Source organism: Pseudopodoces humilis, chromosome 13, assembly GCF_049639895.1.
Source record: "Pseudopodoces humilis isolate 2021_Gansu_Grassland_sample_001 chromosome 13, ASM4963989v1, whole genome shotgun sequence".
NCBI classification, from domain to species: domain Eukaryota; kingdom Metazoa; phylum Chordata; class Aves; order Passeriformes; family Paridae; genus Pseudopodoces; species Pseudopodoces humilis.
This window is the reverse complement of record NC_142212.1, coordinates 17,400,718-17,425,846: the sequence shown is the minus strand read 5'-3', so window position 1 is coordinate 17,425,846 and position 25,129 is coordinate 17,400,718.

Below are 25,129 nucleotides of genomic sequence, written 5' to 3'. Positions count from 1 at the left end.
GTCAGAGCAAAGCTCAGCTGTGGGAGTCTGCCAGCCCTTCTAAGCACTGCTTTAATTTCCACCACTGATCTTCATTTCCAGGCATGAATTTGGTTCATTTCAGAGCCTTAAGCAGGGGAATCAAAGGACAAGGACCATCCTCTCACTTGGCCAACAAAAGGGTGCAAGGTCTTTGTTGGGTCTATGTGTCATTTTGGGCATTGCAAAGGATTCATGAGAAGTTCATTTTCACAACACTGATGGGCCATAAACTGTAGTGTGGTCTTTGTAAAATGAAAATTGCATTCGTGCTTGCATTTAGGGAAGTCATGTCTCAGCCCCTGAGCCGGCCACCAGTTCAAAATCTGTAGTAAATCAAGCCAAAGAAGTCTTTGCACTGGCACAATTTGCTGAGATGTGATTTAATAGACTATTAGTGTTTCAGAGGGTGACAGTGACTGGCTCAGGTTTGATATTTAGTTAGATATTATAGTGTTTGGCAGGAGCAAGATCCAGATCTTGGCCCAGGGCAGGAACCCTGGCTGAGGAGGACTTGCAGCATGGTGCTGTGGGTTTGGAGTTATTTCATGAGTGGAAATCCCAGGGTAGAAGGAAAATGGCTGGAGAAGCAGCTGGATTTGGGAAATGGAAATTGAGGCACCCACACAGGTGGGAGTTGTTCAGTGTAAAACCCAACGTGGCTGGTGGTGCTGGCATGGGGAGATGAGGACCAGAGAGAAGGGGCAGATGGGATCAGAGGCAAATGAGAAATGGATGCTCTGCACATTGCATCCCATCCTAGCACCAACAAAGCCTCCAATCTGCCCATGCACTGGGGATACTCAAAGAGAATTAATTGAGCCAATTAGTGATTTAAAGATAAATATATATTTACTATTTTGTTAACAAGGTTTCAGATTATCACTTAGTCCATGAAATCAACTAAAAGTGTGGTGGCCAGAGCAGAGCCCTGCCCTACAGCTACCACCAGAGAGCATCCTTGTATACTTTTTCTGTGGAAAAAACAGCACCGAGCTGGGAAATAGCTCATCTTTCAGCAGCCTGTCTCTTTTTAAATGCTTCCCAGTCAGTAAAGATGCAATAATTGAAAGTTGTCTATCAATCATGTTAGCAGACAAAACAACATTGTTTCTCTTCTCTTTTTCTCCAAAGTACTGGAGTTTGATTGGCTTAACAATGTGAACAAAGGCATCAAGTCAAAAATCCCACTTAAATGTTTTCAGGTATAAAAGCACATCATCTTTGGGGAGGAAAGGGGCAAAATTCATTGTTTAGAAGCGTTCTAGGGGAATGCTCAAGAGCAAAAAAAAAAAAAAAAAAAAGGAAAATAGACTATGTCAGGACAAATTATCTTTGGGGATGAATTAAAAATCCTGCCAAGAAATTTGCATTCTGGTCTGTAGCCCCCTCATCTGAAGCAGCTGATGTGGCCAGAGAAACATGTCAGGACATCAAACTTTGACTTGTTTTGGTGCTTTCTTAGAGTGCTAAATCATGCTAAATGTTGGTCTGTACTTCAAGTCCCTGTGGATGCAGGGCCAGGATTGCTGGGACAGGCTGTGAAGCACTGCCTAAATGATGCTCTTATCTTCCCTTTTACCATCCAGGTGTTGCCCAGAGGTGCAGCAGTCACCTTGGAGCTCCTCCTTCGTTTTTAGGTGCACTTTGCAGTCCTCATAAGCACATTTTTCCCAAAAAATCCTTGACTGGGCTGTGGCAGGTGTCTGTGACACCCTGGAGGGCTGGGAGGGATTTTTTGCTGGGAGCAACTTTGCTTTGCAGGGAACAGCTTCCAATGTTTCATCATAAAAAAAAGAGAAATAATAATTTCTTGGCTACAAGTCTGAAAAGTGGCAGCTCCTCCAGGTTAACAGGAACCTGTTGTCCATGCAGGATCACACAGTAAAATGTTTGCCAGATTTTTCTGCTTGGTTTTAGGGCAGATTCTGCATTGCTGCTTGCTGTGCTTGTTTTTGCAGCAGCGTTTGTGCTTTTATATATATACATTTATACAAACTGATCTAGCAGAGGATGCTGAAACTGACCTAAGGTTAGTCCATGGAAGAGCAAAAGACAGATCTCTCAATGCAGATCATTTCCCTTTCTCAGTCAGTCAGGGAAAAGGGAAATAAATAAGCAGTGAGAGGCAGCATCACTTTTCTAATTGCTTGAGCAAGAGCAGGACCAGCTCTCTGTGAGTCACAGCAGCGCTGCTGCTTCCCCTTTGCAAACATTAACCAGTGGTTTTAGGGAGGTTTAAAATTAGTGGTCTGTTAGTTACTGTGTGTTTTACTCTCTGTGCAGTCTGCTGGGAATGGCACAGCCTTTATAGCTCACAGACACCATCCCCAGGATGACTTTTAGCTCTGGATGATTGCAGTTTGGGTGAATTAAATGCAGACAGTGGCAAAAATGTGGTCACTGCACCTTGGTGCCTCACACCTGTGATGTTCATTGCCTCCACCAAGTGTTGCTCAAGTTCATTTGGGATTTTACTGAATGCTTGGTGGGTTGTGTCTGAACTGCCCTTTCCCTGGTGTGGTCCAAGCCAGGAAAATGCTTCATTTAGGCTGAAACCAGGGTTTTCTTCAGCTGAAGTCTTTGAACTCTGAAGTCACAGGTCTACCACAGACCAAACACATTTCCAGGAGCTCTCATCATGTGTGGTTCTGGTCAGATGGGCAAAAAGATTCAATCTGTGGTTGCAATATTTTAGTTTCCTTTCTCCTCCCTACAGAAGTTTCCTCTTTGGGTGATTTTATGAGTTAATTCCAATTCTGTTGCAAGAAACTCATAAAGCTGTTATTGCTCAGTCGCTCTCAGTCTCCTTGTTAATATAATACAAGGATAAGCAAAGTTCACGGAAACTGCCTACACTGGAGGAATGAAACATTTCTGAGCACTGCAGGTTTTTCAAAGCTTCTTTGTTCAGAGATAGGGAAAACAACCTGTAGAACTTCACCCTGACAAAGGGAGCTGCAGATTTAAGGCTATTGAAAAGAGTCATCTCTCCAGATGTAGGTTGGCATGTGGGTTCACAATCACAAATATGATTTATGATTCATCCCAGCACACTTGGATGATGGGGGGAGAGAGTATCTAAATTAGGACAAACCTTGAATGATGAGGGACAGCTCACAGCTTGAAAAGCATGGGGAATGAGGTCATTTGAGATGAAATGCTTCAACATTGCCAAGCATGTGTTAATTTACTGAAAGAGAAGAAATTTAAAATTATTTTCGTAAGGGGAAATATTCAGTTTAGTCTCTCCTGGGTTCCTGTGGCTGCCCTGAGTTCTGGGCAGTCCCTGGATGCAGCCAGCTCCCACCAATCCGTGATTCTGTCCTGCAGACATCCTCTCCCCGTGTCAGAGGGATTACCAGATGCTTTGAATACACACATGCAAAGCAGAGAGTTAAGCCTCAAACTTCCATCTGCTCATAATAAAACATCTTCACTGGCTGAATTTGACCAATTTAGTGATTACTATTGGGAGAGCATGGTCTCTCCAAGTCCTCCAGCTGTTCCACCATGGAAAGCCTCTTGCCTTAATGTAAAGGGTTGCAGTCATTTCCTCTGTGGTTTTTATCTAATTTTGTTCCAATAATTCAGCAAGTCCACTTTGGCCAGCTGTTCCTCAGGCCTCCTGGCCCACATGGCTTATACTCTGCTGCTGGTGATGATGTTGAAGCAATCTTTCCTACAATTTTGCATCTGTCCTCAGCTCTTGGAGTCGTTCCAGCAGTTCTCAATATACAGCTGATAATTTCACAGCACCCCCCACAGTGATTCATTAGCCTGTGAAAACTCCTCACTGTGCTCCAGTTCCTCACTTCCCAGGCTGGTGATAGACATTGAAAATATTGTACAAGTGACACTTCCAATAAATCAGCAGTCATTTAAACTCCTGGTAGTAATTCACAGATCTGGGGGGTTTTGCCTGGCATCTCCTCTCAGATCAGAATGTGGATCTGCCTAAGCCCAGATGCAGCATTATCCTAAGTCTGTTTTCAGCAGAAGCTCAGACATCCAGTGGTGAGGGAAACTCCATAGGATGGACAAGAGAACATGAAATGATACTTAAGATGCCTTTGGGGTTGATTATTCTGGAGAAAAAAAGGCTCTGGGGAGATCTTTTTGTGGCCTTTCAATAACTTAAAAGGGAGTTATAAGAAAGATGGGGACAGGCAGGGCCTGTTGTGACAGGACAAGGGGTGATGATTTAAATGAAAAGAGGGTGGATTCAGCCTGGATCCAGGGATATTTTTTTTACAGAGTCGGTGCTGAGGCCCTGGCACAGGTTTCCCAGAGAAGCTGTGACTGCCTCTGGATCCCTGGAAGTGTCCAAGGCCAGGCTGGACTGGGCTTGGAGCAGCCTGGGACAGTGGAAGGTGTCCCTGCCCATGGCAGGGTGTGGATTGAGATGATCTTTAAGATACCTTCCAGCCCAAAACATTCCATGATCCTATGTCCCCAGGGTAGATCAAGGGTTCCTGGTTCCCTCTCACTGCCTTCCTTTTGCTCCCCAGTTTCTCTTCTCCTGAGCCCACTTGATGCAAGCAGAGATCAAAACCCCCCACAACTGTGAATGTTGTCTTTGTTCTCCTTGCTGTTCCTCAAAGCCAGGGCTGGCCCCTGATTTCCTGCACTGGTTTCATTGAAGTACTTCTCCCTACACTGTGCCGTGTTCTCTGCTGCAGTGCCCTGTCGTGCTCACCCCCCTTCTGCTGCTCTGCTTTGCAGAGGCACTTGGAAAACATCACAGTGAGGAAGCCCCAGCTTTGCTCTCTTTTTCTCTCCAGAAATATGGATGAGCATGCAGCAGCTCCTGCTCTTCTGTGCCTTGATATCCTCTTCCAGTTGAGAGGAAAAGTCTGGCTACAGCTTTCTGGATGCTGTACTGTCCCTTAAATCCTCGCAGAGATGCTGAGGCATTGGTCCACACTGTAATCACCGAAGGATTACAACCAGTGTCACTCCATATTAGTGGGATTATTAAGTAAAATTGGCTTATAGGATCCAGCATGCTGGCAGCTCACCCCAGCTGAACAGCAGCTGCACATCCCTTCTGCCACCCACCCTGTGCTGCCTTCCTGCCATGCTTCCCATTGATTTTAAATTTCACTGTTCGCATCTCAAGCCCTCGAGGGCTTGGGATTTTCCTATGTCATTGATTTATTGCTTTCCTGGGAGTCAGGACAAGCTTCAGGATCTTCATTCATCAGGCTGTTGTCAGTGTCAGGGTTTTGCCCACAGATTTCAGCAGTGAAATGAGCCCGGCCCGGCACTGGTGGTTCAGTCAAAATTTGAAGCCTGTTTATTCTTAACAACTGTTTTTACTTGCTATAAACAGACTCAATTTGTAGCAGAGGTGGTCACTGCATTATATTGGACTCCCTGTTGCTGGCACTGAGTTCATGGGCAGTGCAGGACAGGTTATGGGGGGATGCTGCCCAGCATCCTCCAAATTTAGGAGAAGTTACTAGGAGCTGTTCTGGCCTTTACATTGACTCCTGCTGCCCAGCATGAGCAGCGAGCTAAACAGCCTGGAGGTGGAGAGACACTTTTCTGAGCTTTTTACTTCCATTTTTCAGACTTTTCCAGCCCTCCAGTCACCAGATGAAAGAAATCTTTGAAATCTTCAGAGGGTAATGTTGCCAGGGAGGGCTCAGTCAGGATGTGTGAGGTTCAGTATAGCAAGAGAGTGCTGCGCTGTGCTGGGCACCCAGAAAAATAGGTGAAAAGTAGGTGAAAGTTCTGCTGCTCCAGTTCTAGCTTACCTGTAATGAAATTCTTGTCCTCCCTTTTACATCATTGGGATGTGTAACTGGTTTTCTTCTGGTTAAAGATGAAGTAATTGGTTCCAGTGCAGGGTCTGTGTCCATTAGCACATCTGCTCAGACACTTGTACTTTCTGATACACTCTCTGCATAAAAGAAGCACATTTGTTCCTTGCCTGAGTACGTGCCTTATCTAATCCACCTCACCTCCCCATCTGAATTTCAAAAAGAAAATTAATGAAGAAGATTATTGTACCATGAAAATAACAATGCTAATTGATCATTGGTATAGCAATGTCTTGGGGATCTTTCTGGAAGGTGCTTTGGTGAATTCTTAAGTGCATGAAGGCTCTGTGGTTTAACAGAGTTCCTGCCTCAGACAAAGACCCCCTTGACTTGGCCAAGGTTTATAATCCCATCCTCAGTATTATCACAAAAATTGTTAGAATTAACTATAGCCCATTTTTTATTCTGACTTGCTACTGCCATAGCAATAACCTTTGCTTCAGTCTGAGGCTGGACACTGTGCTTGATCCAGATCCAATCCACAGTCCATCCTCTTTCCCATTTTACCCAGGAAGGTCCATTGCCTCCAGCAGCCAGGCTGGGGAACTCTGGGGAAAACACAGAGAAAGTTTAGTCACTGCTAAAGACAAGTAAAGATGCCAGAGCAAAGCAGGTGACCTGCTGGAAACTGAGGAGAAAAAATAACCCTTTAACCCTTAGTTATGAAAATCATAGAACAGAGCTAAAAGTAATACAAGACAAAAGAGGGCTGAGATGACTCAGGTCTTGCCCAAGGAATTTAATTGAAAACTGTAATTTTGGGGAGTGTTGTGTTGTTTTGCTCTGTGTTTGTGTAAGCAGCCAGCGTGAGGATCACTGGGAGCACAAGACTCTGCCTGGCATCCTTCCAGAGGGGGAGTGTGAGGCTGGAGCCGCACAAATCTCCTCTGGTGTGCTGGGGAGCTTTGCTAAGCTGCCTGACACTGCTTGATCCTTCTGGATATGGAGAGGAGCTTTCCATCATCTGTAAAAAATTAGAGGTTATGTGAGCATGGTCATGAGGAGTATCTGTCAGTGAATCAGGCGCTGATGCGCTGTGCAGCGCGTGCAGCTCTCCCCTGGCTCAGCTGCTGCAGAGCAGCTCGTGCTGCACACCTGGATCTGAGCCCTGGCCACACACCCAGCGGGCACCACTCAGAGCTCTGAGAGTCCCAGAAGTCTCCAGCAGATGTTTCATACCCTCCTCTGCTGCGAGAGGGGTGGGCAGCTGTTATGGACTGAGTGTGGAACCCGAAGGGAGCCCCAGCCCTCATTAAAACCGGTCCCAGTGACAGCTCCAGGACGTGCTCTCAGCTCCACCAGCTCCCTGCAGGGCAGCACATCACTCAGGGCCAAGTGCATGTTCTGTCCAGGCACCGTGGGGATGTGGAGCATCCTGTGGTCCTGAGGCTGGACTGGAGCCTGTGATCCCAGAAGGAGGCAGAGGTTGGAGAGAGGACACAAGCTCATGTCACGCTCCAAACATCCTTGGCCCAGGCTGTTTAGGGACATTTTCTGAGCAAAAATGGTGTCCATTAGGGCCTGTTTCTGCTGTGGTCAAAAAAAAGTAAAAAAAGTTCAGTGTTCTTTTGGTGTAAAAAGGGTGAAATATGACGCAGGTATCAGGCTAATCTCTTCTTGCAGAATTAGATTAACAAAGAGCAGTCAGTGCAGTCCAAAGGGCAAAAGCATTTGCATCCTTCATGTCTTAACAATTACCACCAGTCCAATGAGAAAGTCCCAGGGAAGTCCTGAATTTCACCAGAGATAATTGTGGTGCTTTCTCTTTCCTCTTGTCTAAATCTCCCTTCCCGTTTCTGCCCAGCCCTGAGGAGCTCTTGGAGGGAGCCCCTTCCTTTTTTTGCCTTATGTCAACATTTGGTGTGTCTTGTGGACCTGAGGGGGGGTTCCAGTGCTTGCCTGGGTGCTCTTAAAGCCTGTGGAGCCCCTTCCTTGCCGTGCTGAGCACATGGTGGTGCTCCCAAAAACCCACAGAGCACGCAGCTGGAGCATGACTGCATCTCGCTTGCTCTCTGCATTGCAAACCCTGTGCAAAGGGTGAGATAAATAAATGAATAAATCATTGGCATTGTAGCACTGCAGACAGCTGGAAACATGATATAAATACTAAAGGCTGGATCTGTGCTTCCCAGCAGTGTTTGATGTGGGCCACAGACACAGCTCCCCAAGGGACTTCTGGTCCCTGAGGACCTGATTCATGCCAGTGCTGGAGATCAAAAGCCAGGATGTGGTGCTGCACAGCTATAATAATGGATGTCCAAATTCCCTTCAGCTCCAGGTCTGGTGAGACAATGCTAAAATTCAGCCATTGGCAGACCAGGAATTAAATGATTTGTGTTGGCTGGCTTAGGGAGGGGATTCACCGTTTTCATCACATGCCAGCACTGGTTCAGCCACATATGGAGAAAAAGAAGAGGCTTTATAAGGCTTTATGAATTGGCTGGATACCAGAACCTGAGTCCTGCTGGATGTAGGGCTTATCCTTACAAAACTCATTTTCTAGCTGTGGAAATGAGTGGGTCTGGATTTCCCTCATCCAGCCCAGGACTGCTGCAAGTGTTGGTGAGAACTTTGGGTTCTCCAACCTGCAGAAAATCATTGTATACAGCTCTGAAGTGACTGGTGTGTTGTTAACAGGTTCCATTATTTACTTTCTAATATTTTTCATGCCAGCCATTGAGCAGAGTCGAGACACTGGCCCTTACCACAGAGGAGTGCTTCTCCCTGGACAGGAGCATCTGCTCCTTGCTGGTTAACCAGACCAGGGGCTCGAAGCTCTAAGGAGACCAAACTGTGGACTCCTCCTCTAGCACCAGGCCAACCTGCAGATCCATCTCCCACACTCGAGATCCCCAGCATGATGTGGTCTCCAGCCTTTGCTGGCTGTCACAACCTGAGACCACAGTGTGAGATTTCCTCCACTGGAGAATCTGTATCCCTGAGTATTCAGGATTGTGCCCTCCAGGAGACAACATCTAAACTGTACATCACTGCAGATTAGTCTTCAGCTTCTACAAATACGAATTTAAATAGTCAATTATCTCAAAGCACTGTTAATGTTGTTATTCCCACTTCCTAGATGCGTGCTCCATACTGAATATCCTCCAAGTTCATTAGCTTCCATTTCATGTTGCATAAATTTGTAGTCTGCTCTTCTAAACAGAGGATGAAACCTGACTGTAAAATTTACTGAACAATTCTTTCAATGTAGCTTAATTAGTATCTTGCAAGGATTTTGCAAGCATCTGAGATCACTTGGAATGCTTGAGTCATTTTATTATGAGATTTAGGGTTAATATCTCAGATTAATAATACATATGAACGTTTATTAAACTCTAGGCAGCACTTTAAAACAACAAAAAATGGTTTATCATATTTATAACAGCCTCGAGGAAGAGAAACTTGCAAGTAACTCGGGCTCTGCTCTCTTTTCCTTTGTGCTGAGTTGTTGCTGGAGTTGTGAGGGAGGCTGACCTCCCTTGGAGAAGGACAGGCTTCATTCCATGCACTGCTCTGTCACACCCAGAGTTTCTTCTGAGAACAAGTAGATGGCAAACTTTAAATCAGACTTGGGGTGTGGAGAAGGGGTCTGCTGCTCCAAAGGGAGTTGCTTCAAAAATGTAATTTCCTATAAGGATGTTCAAGATGGGTCCTAAACTTTCAGGCACCCTTATGCTAAAGGACACCTTAACCATCATTTGACATGTTTTGGAGGGCTGCTGGTCTGAGCAAGCTGGTTCTTGGTTACTGTGTTGTGCCCCAGCAGCCCATAATGCTGATTGAGTGCAGCTTTCTGATCCCTCCAGCACTGCTGGGTCACACAGCAGCTGATGTACAGAGCAGTGTGGGTTTTACATCTGTGCACTCAGATTTACACATCCCTGATTTAAACACCACTGCCAGGAACACCTTGTTAACAGGCAGCACTTCATGTGCTACCATAAAAAGAAAAGCAAGTCTCCCAATGTGGAGATTTCAAACTTTCTTGACTGAGTTTTCTTAATTTTAGGAGATCAGACTTTCTCCACATTTAAGTGAGAGCAGCAAAAATATAGCAATGCACCCATTTATGTCAGCAGAGATTCTTAACCAGGCACTGAGATGCACTCCTGCCTGCTGGAGAGCGGCAGAAGGAAGCAAGCAATGCAAGTTAAATAGAGAATATAATGTCTATCTTGGAAGTGAAGCCTTAGGAAACAAATTTAAAACTGGTGCAACAACGTGACAGAGTGTAGGATCATTGGAAAGGTCCAGCAAATGTGATTAATCGTGGGCTGCTCTCCAGTGCCTGCAGGCACCTCCACTGAAAGTGCCACATCAGGTTGGGTAGGGAAGGACAGGCTTTGCCATCAAGACATCACAGGGCTTGCAACAGCGACAAATGCAAATGTATTCAGAGAGCTGAGTTCAGCTCTGTGTATAAAGCCCTAACTCATTAATTTAGAGTTTGTGAGACACATCAACCTAGTGCTGGCTCTCTCCATGGGACTGAATTTCCTTTAAACTGCTTTCACATGGTGTGCAAACTGGAAACAGGCGCGTTAGTGATGCTCACAGCGGGGCCTGCAGCGGAGCAGCGGCTCGAGGATGACTCAGAATAACACCCTTGTCATCCAGGGTGAGCCAGCCAGAGAGGGGGATGAGCAAGGGGGGACCAAAGAGGGCTCTGCATCCCACAGCCAGGCTGGGAGATGTGGCAGGCTGGTGCCAGGGGGTCTCCTGGACATTCCCACTGCTGTGCTACCCGAGATTGATTTATCCTGTGAGTGAGGTGAGGAAGAGCTGTTCAGAAGAAAGACTTTATTCTTTGCTAATTCATTCACTGAGGCTTGTGTAGTGCACCTAAGAGCCCCTGTCTTGAGAGCTCTTCTAGGTCTGGGAGTGGGAAATGTTGGTGGGAGAGCAGGGCACAGCATCCAGGACTGCTGCAGCTCCTTTTGTTTGTGCTGTTCACAGCCCTTCCAGCCCAGCCTCTCCCCTGCTTCTTGCTCTGTCTCCCATCCAGCCCATCAGAAACATCTCAGAGTGCTGTCACTGAGTGATGCAGGGGCATGGGATGTGCTGAGCTGGCCACAGCTTTCTCCTGGGGCTTTGGAGAAACCAGAAATTCAGCTGGATCTAGCATGCAGTGAAGGTGGGCTGGGGAACAACCATTCTGCACTTTGTCTATTTGATTATCATCGGTGTCTTGAAGGAAATGTAGGTCCTGCTAAAAATGGTGCTGGTTCTATTTTTAGTATATCTGGGTCAAGATCTCCCTTTTTATGTCTGTGATCAAATTCATTATTCACTTTTTGGGCATTGCTTTTATCCTCTTGTTATGTTTGGCTACAAGTGGACCTGACTGTGTTGGTGCTTTTCAATGGTGTTGTCAAAATAAATAAGAAATTGTGATATTGCAGGAACAACCCAAACACAGTCTCTTCAGAGCTGGTACTTGGGAAGTTTTCTCCATCTAATCAGGGCTGGTTTTGAGGCTCACTCATTTTGTGTTGCCTGCTCATTTCTGTGTCTACCCAAGTATTTACAATCAAGTAAAATAATTCTAGCACCCAAAACATGAAACTCCAGATCACCCACATGCTCCTAATTTGGTACATTTCTTGTCCAGCCAGGACAAGCCCAGTTTAGTTCAAAGGCGAGTCTGTGTTGCATGAAGGACTTCCCTCTGCTCCTGCCCACTCAGCAACACCCAAGACAAACATCCTCCTGCAGTCATCCAAATCAATCTAATTGTAAGCAACAGAAAATGGTGCTTTAAATAAATCTCATTTGCATAGTGAGAAAAACTTCTCAGCTTACTGAATATGGAAATTACTAGTGGAAAATTATTTATCGCCTCAGCATCAAAATGCCAGAGGTTGGCTGGTGCCTTTGGGAAAATCAATTGTGATACAGCAATATTTCTCACTTCCCCATATATAATGTGATCTGCCAAATTTAATCCAGTTTTGCATTTGATGGTCCCCAGTAGGATGAAAAGGTGAAACTAATGTCATATAAACAATGCCAAGCATCGTCCCCCATGAAATTTTATGTGACAGTTGAAAGGTGCTGAATTATCCCAAAATAGCCTGGGGACTTCACAGTTCATGCAACCTGGCAGTTTACAACAATGCAAATATTTTGCTGCTCACTTAGCTGCTGTTCTCCCTTTTTAATTGTAAATTCAGTCCCAGTATTTCAACCTAGAAGGTGAGAGAATGGAGGGGGTTCAGGCTGTGCCATGCACTATCCTCAGTAACAAAATGCTGCAGAGTGAGAATGTGGAGGCAGAAGCAAACATTTGCTAAGCCCAAATGCTTCCCTCTTCTCACACTGTTGATCAACTAAAAGTCTCATCTGCTGCTATTATGGGGTAATTTTCCCTAAATGTGGTCAGAATGAGAGATTTGTCCAAGGACATATCATGAGCCAAATTGCAAGGTTTTACCATGTAAAAAAAAAATGTATCCTCCTCTTCTGCATTTTCCCTGCCTTCCCAGCTCCTGAGAACTGTCTCCATTACGTGGGCACACCATCACTAAGGGAACTCCTTGTTTTTCTTGTCATTATCTGCAAAAGGAATCTGAAGTATATGTAGGCTGTTAAAAATGTACACATTTATTGAAAATTGTCTGAGTAAGATAAACTGCTGTTGAGAGTATTTGAGTTCAGCCTACAAAGTGCTGCTAGTTCTCAGTCCAAGGAAAAGGCTAGATGTGATTTTCTGTTTCCTCCAGATTCCCTTGGGCAGTATTGCCAACCTTTGACATCCAACATCTGTTAAAAAGAAAAAAAAAAAGGGGGAGGAATTTGGAAAAATCCTTTTTTGGTTTTATCTGTGCTGAGGTTGCCCATTTCATCCCAGTGGAGGATGGCAGTGTTGGCAGGATGCGATGGAGAGATGCTTGCTGCAGAGAGGTTGTGACTTCTGGGCTTTTTTCATTCCTTAGCCAGACCTGCATCAGAAATCAGCATTGTCTATCAGTCCAAATTTGTCAGGAGCTGCATCTCTATTTGTTCTGGTGGGCATAAGAACTTCTAATTCACCAATAATGCAGCTAATTGCCAAAGGAACTAAGATGGTCTCGACACACGGCATGGACTAAGACCCTTCTGTCCATTCTTTTGGAAGGGGTTTGCTTTGGCTTTTCCCTTCCCTGGGGAGGCAGGGGTCTGTCTGCTGCCCACACACACCTGGGGAACACCCAGTCAGTCCCTCTGCCCCATTCCCAGCATCACAGTGCCAGCCCACAAAGGGACACAACTGAGCCTACAGAGCCTGGTGTGTCCGGAGGGCTCATCTTGTTGGGATTTGTGGAGCTGTGAACTCGGGCAGGATCAGACCTCTGGCTGAATTTCAATTCTCATTCATCACCTTGGCTGGCCTCAGAGCCCCAGGGAGCAGCTTTTCCCTTGAGCTGGAAAGGGTGTGAGGTTTAGATTAGGGCTGCAGGGGGGGAGCTGGGGGTGCTGGCCACAGGCACCACCTCTCCCTGCTCAGCCATCCGGGGCTCTTGGTGACCATCCCCCCATTGGTGCCTCACCATCTGGGACCTCTGCAGCAGCCCGTGCCCACTGCAAACAGCAGGGGACAGAAATCAGCAGGGTCCTGTCCTTGTGAGGACTGGGAAATCCTGGAGTGCTTGGAGATTTTCTCCCTGCCCTGAGAGAGAGCCAGAGCTGAAGTTCCACTGCAGGGTAGGTCCAGAACAGAGCCAAAATTTGGGAAAATTTGGGCTGGGGGCAGGAATTCTGCAGAGCTCAGAGCAGCTGTAACCTCCAAATACTAAGTATTTCCTGCCATTTTATTTATGAAAATTAGACAGATAACCCTAAAGGCAAAGTTAATGTTAGCCAATGATGAGACATCTTCAGCTAACCCAGCCAAATATCTGTTCAAATACTGATATCTTGCATTTCTAATGTGAAATGGGAATAGCTGCATTACATAAAATATAAGAAGAGAAAGGCATATTATTGTTTTAATGCAACATTTCCAAGCAAATTTGTATTCACGTTGTATCTTAACACAGAGATGCGGGAAGCAGACAGAAATTTATCTTCTTCAGAGAGTGATAAATCAGTGCCTGGTTCACAGGAACATTTTTCAGACATCTCAAGAACACCATGCACAAAAATATACACACCATGAATTTCCTGAGTGGACAAGGGCTAGCTGGAATGACGACAACAGTAGGAAGAGCACAGACCAATAGCAGAAACCTGGCAGGAGGAATCTGAATTATTCCTCTGGAAATGCAATGAAAACAGCTAGGAAAAGTTTGTCTGCTCATTAGGCAAATGATTTGTATTTTCTTGACTGCCTGTTCTCAATGTGCCTTTCATGTAGAGTTCAGCTTCCAGGATGCTCAGGGCTCCTGAGGAACTCACTCCCACAGAAGCTTCTCTTCCCCGCTAGTTTGAAGAGCTCAGCCTTAGAGAAATTTGAGCCAGTGGAAACTTTTGGAGTTAAGTATCACTGTCAGGAAGAGGCCAGCTGAGGTCTCTTAAAGATCATTTAGTAGGAAAACACAACTTCTCTGTGGGACTCGCACCCCTCCAGCCTAATTTCCCCTGACAAGACAGCAGTGGCAGCAGGGTTGTTGGACCAGTGGAGCGGGGACTGTTTTCTTTCCCTTCCTGTAGACACTAACAACTGCTCTTTCCCTTTTAAACAAATCCACACAATAGAAGACAGGTTGTCAAGAAAGATTAAATCAGTCTGTAAAGCATCCAAAGCCCGGACTCAGCTTTTGCATCTGAGAGGGTAAAATTTTCCCCAAGATGGGTTGTGCCACCACCAGGGGTGGCAAGGACACGGTGCTGGCATGGGAGGAGATAGCATCCCCCTTGGATAGCAGCACCTAGGTGGTCTCAGCACACCTCAGTGATGGTCCTATGAGGTGTTTCAGGGTGCTGCTTCCCAGATTTTAGTGCAGGTTTCTTCTTCCAGTTGCATTATCCACCCTGGGACTCTGTAGCTCCAAGGCGTTTTGTGACTTGCCTCAGTGCTGCCTCCATCAAGTTGTACTGAAGCAAAACCAGACAATAGTACAACTCCAGTGAAGGAGAGTCCTGGGCAGGCAATTGATGCTGGGAATGGATTTATGTCAGGTCTGGAAAATCAATGCACAGGAAGGAGAAGCGCTGTACAAATCTGATGACTCTTCACTTGGCCTTTGTTTGTGCAGGAGAAAAATTTTATTGAAGGGATCTAAATTTGAAAAGGCTGAGTTAACATGGTTATCCTAGTTAAATATTTAACTCTGTGTTGCAATTTTCCTCAGTGGATATCAGATGTGTTACAAAGCTTTTGGTGCCACTGTTGTGTTACAGGTGTCCCAATTACGCCTTTCTTCTTTCACTTTTGGGACCTGGAGGTCTGTGTAGGGAAGCTGGTTCCCATTGTGGTGAGGGCAGAGAGAGGGATTCTGGCACTGTCCTTGGATCACAGCCTGAGTTTGTCACCCTTTGTGCCCCACTGATGCACAGTTCCTGGGTCATCACCTTCCTTTCCTTCTGTAGATCATTTGCTGACTCTTCTGCAAACATGAAGACACAACTACAAGCATCAGTCTTGCAGCATCACGCACAGGATTTACCGGGGCATTTGCTCTTTTTCCTTGCAGCACAAGTTTCCTGCTTTTCCCTTCCAATATGAGCTGTGATGGATAGTTAAGCATCTAAAATAGACCAGCTAAGAGTGAGTGATTGGCTGGCTTTGTCACAACAAGCCAGGAGGGACCAAGCTTGATGGCACAAAATGCAGAGCAGCAAGTGGGAGCTTCTCTATGAGTGATTTGGAAGCATGTGATGGTGGAGAGAACCAACTGCTGGCAAGGTGGGGTGGGAGGAGAGGAGGTGCAGTTCATCAAGCCATGTCCCCCAGGGGTGAAACATTCTGCAAAACCAGCTGGGTCTCAATTTTTTTTTCTCAGGAGGGTGTTGGAGAGATAGGGAAAATCTCCAGACCCACACAGGTGGTACAGAGGAACATCCCCCAGCCCACGTTGTCACCACGTGGGGTTAAGCTGTGGTGGAGGAGAAAGAGTGCAGCTGCTCCCAAAGCCACCCTGTGCATGTTCACAGCTGCTGGGGAGCACTGGGGGTATGGCAAACATGCCAGCACCCTGGGAAGGGAGCTGCTTTCCTCCCTGCAGGGGCTGTGAGCTGCCTCCTTAGCAGGGAGGGCTCATCAGGCACCTGATTGCTGCCATCCCCTTTCCCATGGCTCCCACCAAGTGCCCACAGCCACAGCATTGTGTCCCAAACTGGTGCCCCACCGGTGGGTGCTGGCGGCTCAGAGCTCGTCAGGGCTGCTGTGGCTCGAGGCTGCCGGAACAGGAAGGGTTATTCCGTGGCAGAGATGAGTCTGTGGAAAGTATGGCCTGGAGCAGACAGTCAAAAGTCACAGCAGGAAAGAGAGGAGCATTTTCAGTCTTTTTTGGATCTGCGTGGGCTGCCAGGACCTCGTATCACCTCTGAGCCCAGCAGGCAGGGGCTTGCCCTGGTGTGGGAGATGCTTTTTTCTCAAGTGCTGCCTCTGTGATTTGGGCTGCATCAGCTGCTGCAGGGTGAGAGAAGGCACAGCCTGAGCTGGCTGGAGGATGCTGAGGCTCCTGCAGGCTTATCTGATGGGCAGCAGTTCAACAGGGATCCTGGGATAATGAGGATGCTGTGATTTGCTGCTCCTGCTGCTGGATGTCAGCAGATTTTTAATGCCTCAAGGACAGTGTTTGACTAGGGAGAGAATTCCAGAAATGGCAGATTGTACTTAATTGGTGATGTAATTAGTAACGCAATTATAAATTGTCTAATGCCAGAAGTGTATTGTGGCTAATAACAGCCTGTGCCATGAGAATGCATTTGGATCCCGGCTCTGGGCCCGAATCCTGTGCTGGCTGCTCCCACAGCTCATCTGCAAGATACAAAGACCAAATCCTGGTGGATCCTGCCCTGGAAGGAGGCTGGATGAATGGCTGCTGGCGGAACCCCTGCAGTACTCCAACAGCATGTGCTGACAATGCTCTCCTTGTTTATTCCTTGAAATCCCAGCTGTGTGGAGCACAACCACCCTCCTTTCCCCTTTCTCCTTGAGATCACAGGCTCTCTGCAAACAGGGAATATTGGCTCTGAATCTGTGCTTGAAACCCCTGAAAGTTCCCATTTCTGTGTGGTTCATTGCTGAGATGGCAGGAAATGGCTGGTCTCCACCACCAGTATCAAGAGCAGTGGCAAAGTGTGGTGATCTTCCTGGAGATGATTGGAGGAGAAGAGGAAGGGGCACAGAGCCCAATAATTTGAGAGTGGACCTAATAGTGTGACTTGGGTATTTTTCAGCACACTGATTTCAGGGCAGGAGATTTATGCTTGCATGGGTACCCATGGGAATGAATGAGTCTGGCCATATGCCTATTGCTACAGGATTAAGATCTTGGTCAGAAATTCTGGCATGAAGAATACTCCTATTTGATGTAGCTCTAAGAAAGAAAATAGTTTTGACCATATGAAGAGAGATTATGAGAACAAAGATGGTACTTTTTTGCATAATTATTAAATTATCATTATCCCATAAGTGCAAACTTCTGAGTCGCTCAGTTAGTGTCTTAAAGCAAATATTTGTTATAACTTGCTCCAGAGTTTTCATCACATGGCTTTAGATTTCTCTAACTTCTTATTCTTCCACCAGTCAGCTGAATAATTAAATTGCTAGTCTGGGGATTTTATTGTGCTGAAAATCTGCAATTGAGCATTTGTTGCACTGAAAATGGACACATTTCTTTTCCAGATACATTTGGACACAGTAGGGATCTGAATCTGTAGTGATTTCATTTATAGAAGTTCCGCAAGTGTTAAGTGGTATTAGATTAAGTGAAATGAAACTCTGAGTCTAAATATTTCACATCTATGTACAAATAGCTTCTTCTATTATTGAAGCATAAAAGTTGCAGGCTTGGCCCTACATTTCATCATGGTGAGTGAGGATTTAGCCCTGGGACACCTCGTAAAGGTGATGAGTGTCAGTGTGCCCATGCACTACTTTCCCATCTGTGCAAGGTGAAAGGCAGGCAAACAGCCTTTCCATTTCCTCACCTTCACAAAATGCCTCACAGTTTGTTTTCCTCCGGCCTATCTGGAGCTCTGGGCTGTTGACACTACACATTAATTTTTCTTTCGGAAGCTATTTGTATTACGGGGCCTGGCACCGTATCTTCCACAACCCAGTGAGTAACACTCTGTGGTAGGAGCTGATCCTGCAGAATGGGTTTGACACAACCCCGTGGCCCCTGGCTTCAGAGGTGGACATGCACAGACAGCAGGGCAGGGAGTAAGTGATGCCCAGGACAGAGAGGGATGAAGCGTTTATGCTCAAGCTTTGGGTTTTATTTTAAACCTGCCCCCAGTGGAGCTTATTAAAGGCTGAAAGAAGGAAACGAATGACTCGACTTTCAGGAGCAAGAGTGGCCCAGCTGTTCCCCCCCAGCTAATCCCTGTGTCCTGGTGGAGGTTTACCAAAATTAGCACTTGCTGACTTTCATGTCGGAGAAGCCTTTAATACTTGGTTCCTCAAAGCCTGAACCCTGACATTAGCAGGGGTTATGGAGGCTGCAGTGAGGTAAATCTTGTTATTTCACAACGTTGATTGAGTTTGTCTTGATTTTAGATGGCTCAGTGTGTGGTGCTCTCTTCAGGCTTGACTCACTGCCTATTGAAGTCACTAAAAGACTTGTGTGGATGTCAGCAGGGTTTGGGTCAGGCATTCAGTGTGATAATGATGCCTTTTTAACCCACTGACGTCATTCAGAACCTGTTTATTGGAAAAAACCAAACAGATTTCTGGATATGTAACTGGTTCTTGCCGTTCTGTTAGCAGCAATGTTTGGGGAGGTGCCCACCTCGTGCTAGGGTGCAACAGATGGGGATGTATGCTGAGAACAGCACATCCACAATGCCCTGCTTCAACACACAGCACTGAACGGGAAAATATCTGTCTTGGTTTGCTTAAACTCTTGTCATTTAAAAAAAATCTTCAATTACCACTGACAAACCCTTTGAGAAGGGCGTTTTTGAGTCCAGTTGGGCTGAGCTTTGCTCCATGGTGGTTTATGAAGCTTTGTAAGCATTGTTGGGATGTCTTTTGAACAAACACCAAACAAATGGTGCCAACCAGAGGCCACTGGGCCTCCTCAGTCCTTGGATCTCCTGTTCCTGGTGTATTTTCTCCTCTGAATTACCATGTCTCTCCCCTTGTATACACAGACCTCTCAAGCTGACCCATCTGTTAAGCATTGTGTGTCTGCTATAAAAACATAGCTTTTTTCTCTGCTCGGGTATCTGAGCCCCTGGAAATCTCTTGTGTCTACATTCTTTATGGTTTGATGCCTCCAAATCTCTTCTCTCACCTTGATATCTGTGTTCTGTGGTTTGGGCACTCCCTGCCTTGGCCACCCTGCTTCAAAAGACACACAGAAGAAAATTTTGCCGCTTTCTAGACAGAAGCCACTGGTGGTGTTCCTCCTTTGGTGGTTTCTTCCCTGGAATGGGAGTCACCAGGATTTCATAATCATTTGTTATCACTGTTTTGAGAGAGACCCATCAGAGACCCAAGAGCAAACCCTGACCCTGGGTACATGGTCAGTGAAGGAGCCAAAAAACATCCTCAAGTAATTAACTCTTTGTACTGAAATATTAATTAGCCATCTCAGAAGAAAGGTAGGAGGGTGAAATCAGGTGGGAACAGGGTATCTGTAGGTCCCCAGAGGGCTGGGGTAGCACTGCACCCCAAACTTGGGGTTGTCCTCAGTGTCCTGCTCCCCACCACACTGCCTGCCTTCTGCCAGCCCATCTGCCTTTGAGACACCACTGGAAAAAGCCTTTATTTCATTCCAGCACATGTTAGTGACTGAGAAGTCTCCCAAGAGAGTTAAAGTATTTAATATGTCTCGGAGGACCTTGGCAGGTTTCTGCAGGCTCTCCTGGGAAGCTGTGGCTGCTGAGGGACTCTGGGAAGTGGGTGGGGGACAGACCAGGAGGTTTTGGAAGCCTGGGCTGCTCCCTGTGGTGCCACCACCAGCCACTGCTCAGGAGCAAGAGGTGAGTCTGGCCTCACCCCATGCTCTTGCCATGGCTCCTGCCTTGTGTTTCACTTTGAATTGTGATGATTTGCATAGAGAACGCTGGCTGTGTGGATATTTTTAGGCTGATAAAATTATAGAGATAAGCTGGGACAATGAATTGAATCAAGGGAGTGGCTTTGGGCTCCTGTTTCCCCTGCAAACAGCTCCTGCTTTATTTATAGCTGCACGTATGTGCGTGTGTAGCTACGTGTTCACCTCTTTCCCAAAACCAGATCAAATCTTCCTGGCACAGATGACTCCCAGTCTGTGTTCCCTTATTCATCAAAGGCCCATCACATCATGTTTCATGTCTAAGTCATACCTAGAAATGCATGAAGGAGAGCTTTTTTGAGCTGAATTAAGATCAAATGAGTAGGAGGTGCAGCCATGAGCCTTTGATGTAGACAAACCAGGAAAGCTCTCTCCATGGCGAGGGGCTGGGAGACACTCTCTCCTTCCCAGCACAACTCAATTCCCTCTTCTTATAAATTGCTTGAATAACTAATAGCTTAAAAGGGTGCTCCCCTGAGCACTCATTGGCTTTCTGATCAATTCAGAGCTGCCCATCCAACTTGTAACAAGATCTTTGTGCTCTGTCTCCATAATGCTGCTACAGGAGTTGTAATAGTAATTAATAACATTACAACCACTCTTGATTTACAACCACTGCTAAGGCTGGCCAGGGAGAAAATTGTGTTTGGATTTTGGCCCACTTGTTTTAATCAGGCTGCTGAAACACTTTTAACTTGTTTAAATACCTGTGAGCCTTCATCTACAGTGATTGTTGCTGTTGGTCATGAGGATGTGTTGCTCAGGGATTGAGCTTCAGTGTGAGTTGTGTGGCTGGGGAATGGGTTGGGCTGTAAATACCCATAACATGGTGGGTGTGGGCTGAGCAGGGCAGAGGTTTTGTGCTTACAGGACTGCCTGTAATGTTTTTGCATATTTTATAAAGATCTGGGAAAAGGAAATGGAAGCAGAGCCCATGCTGTCAGGGCTGGAAGGAGGGAGCAGCTCAGGCTTTACTTTGTTTTACAGGATTTTAGGTCAGGGTTTGTCTGCGAGGGAGGTGGGAGACAGTGCTGTAAGTTTTGTCAGTCACAAATCTCTCTGCCATTCCTAAGTAAAGCACACATATTAAACAAAAAACCCAGGTGCTGGCTCAGGAGCTGCTTATTCTTGAATATCAGGTTGAAAACCTTCAGCTGCCTGTGTGAAGATGAAGCAGATAGATCAGAGTCCCCCTTGTTGGACTCTGAAGCAAAACAAACACAGGAGTGTGCTCTGACCTGCAAAAGGGGATTCCTTTGGCTGTTTATCTCCTTCCTGGGAGAGCTGTCCCTGCCTGTTTGCAGTGCTCACTGCTAGAACCAGGTGTCTTCCTCACTGTCTTTCCTTTGCCCCCTTGCCTCTCCTCTTTTTGCTGCCCTGACAGAGTCTCTGGGGCTGGTAAATGTCAGCAGAGAGGCAAGAGAGACTCCTTGGTATGGGGTTCCTCTGTCTCTGTAGTCCTGTGCAGTCATAGAACTCAGACACTTAAAATTACATCTGGGTAAAGAAATAAAATAAAGTTCATTCTCCTCCAAAAATTAATAAGGTTAACAGTTAATGGTTTGTCTAAAGCCATCCACCTCTTTAAAGGCTTTGAGACTTCAAAAAGGCCAGGCTAGGCAAATGCCCCGAGATGACTGCTTCTACTAGCAATTCTGCTGCACCTAGAATTTATTCTTTTAGGTTTTATTGTATTTTTTAAATCACAAAATTAAGGTATTTCTTTTGTATGTTTAGTGCAAGGTGTCCCTACCCATGGTGGGGAGGTTGGAAGGAAATTATCTTTAAGGTCTCTTCCAGTCCAAACCATTCTATCATCATTCTATCATTTCATGTCCTTTCAGTCAAGCACAACTCTTCTCAAAGGCATGATGGCATTTCTTGTCCAGGAAAGTGAGAGAGATGTCACCTCAACCGTCACTGAGATCTGATGGGCAACTTGCAGACTTGAGACTCAGTTTTATAAGTTTAAGATGCTTCAACTGGTGGTAAACCAGTGGGGTTTGTGTCTTAAACTCTTTTGTTAGACATTCAGCTACTTTTCCCAGTCTCATATTTTTCTTACTAGAAGCATTTCACAGTAGTTTTAACCACATGGATAGAATATATGAAAGAATATTCACTGGATCAAATTAATTAATGTAATAACTCATAACTCTTTTAATTTCCCTAAAAGTGAAAAACAGTTGCTATACCTTCCTCAGGTCAGCCATACACCAAGAGGAGAAATATCATATTTTCACGTCCTTACTTTGATAAAATAGATTTTTGTGGTCTTTAACAGGGAGGAGGGGTTACCAATCAAGAGCTGAAAGTGATATAAACTCAGATTGTTTGTCTTTGGGCAGAGGATAAGCCCAAACAACCAAGCTGAAATCTCAGTTTTATCCTATATGACATTTCTCACACTTAGAGTCCAGGATGTTGCAACACTGAATTAAACCAACAACAAAATTTGGATCCAGTCCTGATTGTAAGGTTTGGGTTCACCTTTATTTCTCTGGCTGCTTCAACCCTGACATAGAGGACGATGATTCAGTCAAAGCTGCCTAGAAAAGTGCTCTCTGTACTTTTTTATCAGCAGAAGTTTCCTTGATCACCATGTTCCTGCTATTTTCCAGGCTCTGATATTAACAGCATGAGTTGTCTGCAAAGTAGCAGAAGACAGGGAAACACCAGAGCATCTCTCCCTTCTGAGCAGCCCTTCCAGACTCCTCTTCTTGGTTGCTAGGACAATCTGGGTACAGCAGCACTCCAAATGACAAATTAAAAAATAAGTCACTTTTTCCAACTTGAGGTGCTACAACAATTAAACGCAAACAAATTAAATGAAAATAATCAAAGTTCAAATATAACCTCGGTATCATTAAAGATCTGCAATCATATCTGTGCAGAACCATAGTAATTACAATGCATGCAGAGTAATAGAAGCCTAATGGTTGCAAAATGTTCTTTGGATTAATTGGCTTTGGCAGCTTACACACTCACATGATTTTCTACATTTTTGCCCATCCTGACAATCACTCTGTGCTCTAGGCAAGCTTTGCCTGAGCTGTCTGTCTTTATAACCATCACATTATTCTGGCTTTTTGAACATCATAGTGCAGTAGTTTGCCTCTCAGCATCCAGTATGGTTTAATCACGTCCTTATTTGTGCACTATTGTGCAGGGGATGGCTGCTCCTTCCCTTTGGAGAGCAGGCAGTTTGCACAGGAATGCCAGCAGTGTTCCTGGAGCCATGGAAGGACAGTGGGACCTGTGGGACTGTGGGCAGTGACTCTGATCTTGCTTCACAGAGAGGGGCAACACTCAGGGACCAGCACAGAAACAACAGGAGATCTTAGCATGGGTTAGGGGATGAATGCCAAGCCATGGCTATTTCCATGTGAATGATGTTCATTGTAAAAAAACACCGAGCAAGGGCTGGGAGCGTGGCCTCCAAACCCACTCTGGTTTGATAAACTCATTCCAGGGCGGCTGCAGCTCGGAGACATCACTGCCCCCAGTTCCCCACAAAACCAGAGCTCTCAGCAGGGCAGCTCCAGGTCAGCAGGGCCATGACCCAGAGACATCCTGTACGCCACAGAGGGGACACCACGTCACGCAGAGCCCTGTCCTCACAGCAGGAGAGGATTTTACAGTGCTGCAACTCTGACCCTGCAAGAGCTAAGGCCCATGCATTGAATTAGATGACACTTAAGCATGGACTTAAGTGCCTCGCTGCATCAGGGTCTAAATTGCTTGGAACAAGGGAAGATGACTTGCAATAGAGAGGCCACAGCACGGCAGATTAAGCCTGCCTTTAAAAGTTACAGTTATGGAATTAAGTCAGCACCACTGTTGGCACTAAAGCAAACCTGCAGTAGGATGAAGAGTGGTGGAAGCATTTTTTGTTGCTTGTTTCTTGCTGTGAGTTTCAGAAAAGCGGCAATATGGTCCTACCAGAAAGATGCTATCACTTCAGAAAAGAACAACTGTGTTGCTGGTATCTTACAAAATATCTTGAGGGAAATGAGGAAAACATCCCCAAACCGATGTACAGCTCGGGTCCTGCAAGTGATGTGGGTTTATTTCTGTCACAATTAAGCTGTGCAGTACATTAGGCGGGGAGCAGCAGGGGCTGTGCACCGTGGGAAGCTGCAGGGAAATCCTTAACCTGCGTGGTCTGCATGCAGAGCAATGTGTGAGCTGGAACTTTGAAATCTGGGCTTGTTTGAAGCTGAAACTTGAAAGCAAACCTCCAGGGAGGAAGCAATGTGAACTTTTTCTTTTTTTTTTTTTTTCCCAGACCCTGGAAACTAAGAGCACTTTCTGCTCACAGCTTCACATAAAGTTGACTAGATGGGCTCTGAAAAGTCTCTTGACTAAGCATCGGTTCAGGTTTTCAGATCTGCTCCTGCACCCAAATACACGGGTATGACTGGAGCTGTGCCATCTCTTTGTGGCTCTGGACTCAAACTAAAGCAAGGGTTGGGTGAGAGGATCCTCAGCAGGTGCAGTTCCTGTGGTGGGCAGAGGAACATTCCTGCAGCAGGCAAAAGGCCTGGCTGGTGGTACTGAAGATGTGACAGGGCCAGGTTTGCAGCACAGTGACCTCCAGGTACCAAACAGCCTCATCCCAGCCCCTTTTGTCACTGCTAACATTTGAAGAAGTTACAATTTGTAGAAGTTGTCTTAAAGTTTTATCTTCTGGAATTTGGGCTAAAATACTCTAGAATGTTCCATCCTGTACCATTTGGGCTTCTTGCAGCTGTCCTGCAGTCTGTAGGAAGCTCCTGCAGCCTGCTTTAGGAGCTGTAGCCCCTCTCACATGCAGTTGTGGCACGAGTTCACTGCAGCTCCACAGCCTCTCCCTCTGTCACAGCCCCTGGCTGGGATGGGCCACAGAGGGCACTGACCCTCTGCCTTTGGGGTGGGCTGGTGGTCTGCCAGGCAAACTCAGCACAGCCTAGAGGGGTGCATGAAGGGTTCCTGTCAGTACTTGTTGTGCTCATTCATGCAAAACCCTTCAGCAGGGCTCCATGGACACTAGAGAGTGCCCAGCCTGTGCCATGGGGGGGACCCAAACAGCACAGACCACCAGGGACCCCAGCCCCATCACCAGGATCAGCAGAGGGCACTGGGAGTGGG